General features: G+C 41.5%; 1 pseudogene; it reads left to right on the top strand.

Annotated features, from left to right (window-relative positions):
• Nucleotides 1–802: 802 nt before the first annotated feature.
• LOC119238247 (60S ribosomal protein L21-like) lies at nucleotides 803–1337 on the top strand (annotated as a pseudogene).
• The last annotated feature ends 873 nt before the right edge of the window (nucleotides 1338–2210 follow it).

The raw sequence follows: 2210 nt of genomic DNA, 5'->3' as shown, positions 1-2210 counted from the left end.
TTTTATGATATTTTATAACTGTATGAAAGAACTCAGAATGTTTTATCCTGACATGTAGAATATTTATGATTGGAGAACAAGACACAAGCCTTCCATTGTTTGCAGTGATACTATTAGCGGGCAGAATGAGGGGACCCTTAAACCTGCCCACTCTGAATTAAAGTTCTGCCATCCACCATATAAAGGCAAAACATACTCTGGTGCATAAGACCTTCAATACAAAGAGACTTCAGTACAATTAGAATGCAACAGAGGGAAGAAAAAGACAAAGAATATAGTTAAAATAGTTTACAATTAAGCACCCTAAGTTACCCATCTCTTCACGGCTAAATGCCCAGCCAGACAGAGTTAACCCAAAGCAGGGCCCAAAAGCCTGCCACAAGTCTAAGGCACCTTCCGATGGGGACCTATAGGAAAGGGGTATAAGCGGCCAGGCAGGTCTGGAAGGAAAAGAGCAAAATCAAAATCCAAGTCAAGATAAAGGCTCATCAGTCTCCCCATGTGTCTCACACCCCATCTCTGTCCCTTTCAAATATGTGCTTCTTATCCCTCAAGTCCCTGCTATAAGTCCCAGGCCTAGAAGCAGGTATGGCTTCTCCTGTCTCTCTGGTCCATGTGCCTCCTCTATGTCTTCTTTCTCCTTCTCTGCTTTTTCTTCCCTTTCTCTCTTCTCCCACTTTTTTCTAGCTCCCCTCCCTGCTCAATTCCAACCTGCCTTGGGGGTGCGGGGAACCTGGAATCTCCCCTTTCCCTGGAGATTACACTGTTAAAATATTAGTAGACTTCCTTTCAGCCAGAACCGCCATCTTCCAGTAAGTCGCCAAAATGACTAACACAAAGGGAAAGAGAAGAGGGACCCGCTATATGTTCTCTAGGCCTTTTAGAAAACATGGAGTTGTTCCTTTGGCCACATACATGTGAATCTATAAGAAAGGTGATATTGTTGACATCAAGGGGATAGGCACTGTTCAAAAAGGAATACCCCACAAATGTTACCATAGCAAAACCGGAAGAGTCTATAATGTTATCCAGCATGCAGTTGGCATTGTTGTAAACAAGCAAGTAAAGGGCAAGATTCTTGCAAAGAGAATTAATGTTCGTACTGAGCACATTAAGCACTCTAAGAGCCAAGATAGCTTCCTGAAACGTGTGAAAGAAAATGATCAGAAGAAAAAGGAAGCCAAAAGAAGGGTACTTGGGTTCAGCTGAAGCACCAGCTTGCTCCACCTAGAGAAGCACACATTGTGAGAACCAATGGCAAGGAGCCTGAGCTGCTAGAACCTATTCCCTATGAATTCATGGCATGATAGGTGTGCAAAAAGAAATAAAAGAGCTCTGGACTATAAAAATGTTTCACCTAATTGAGTAGAAGGGTGGTGTCCCCTCTCTAAAAAATATTTATTTATTTTTTTAAATAATAAATTTTATTTTTATATTCCCCATACAGTTGCAGCCCCCCCATTCTGACCCCAATCCCTCCCCTCCTGCCCCCGCCCCCCTAAAAGTGTCTCTGGTTCATTGTTTTTTGTTGATTTTGATTTTCACTTTCTTATAGTTATTCATTTTCCTGGTCCCTTATTTAAGTTTTCTAGATTCCTGCTATGAGTGAGACCATCCGGTATTTTTCTTTTTCTTTTTGGCTTATTTCGCTGAGCATGATCCCTTCCAGCGCCATCCATGTTGCTGCAAATTGCATGTGTTTATCTTTTTTGAATGCTGAGTAATATTCCATGGTATATATGTACCACATCTTCTTGATCCAGTCATCTATTTTTGGGCATTTGGGTTGTTTCCAAAGCTTAGCTATTGTAAATAGTGCTGCTATAAACATAGGGGTGCAGGTGTTCTTTGGAATTGATGTTTCTGTGTCCTTTGGGTAAATACCTAGGAGTGGAATTGCTGGATCCTATGGAAGCTCTATGTTTAGTAGGTCCAGAAATCTCCACACAGCTCTCCATAGTGGTTGGACCAGTTTGCACTCCCACCAACAGTGCAAGAGAGTTCCTTTTTCTCCACACCCTCGCCAACATTTGTTGTTGCTAGTTTTTTTTAATATGTGCCATTCTCACTGGTGTAAGATGGTATCTCATGGTAGTTTTGATTTGCATTTCCCTGATGACAAGTGATGTTGAACATTTTTTCATATGCCTGTTGGCCATTTGCATTTCCTCTTCAGAGAAGTTTCTTTTTAGCTCTTCTGCCCATTTTTT

Source organism: Talpa occidentalis, unplaced genomic scaffold, assembly GCF_014898055.3.
Source record: "Talpa occidentalis isolate TD23 unplaced genomic scaffold, MPIMG_talOcc4v2.1 talOcc4.11, whole genome shotgun sequence".
Taxonomy (NCBI): Eukaryota; Metazoa; Chordata; class Mammalia; order Eulipotyphla; family Talpidae; genus Talpa; species Talpa occidentalis.
The sequence above is the reverse complement of the archived record's forward strand: the minus strand, read 5'-3'. Positions and strand labels throughout refer to the sequence as shown.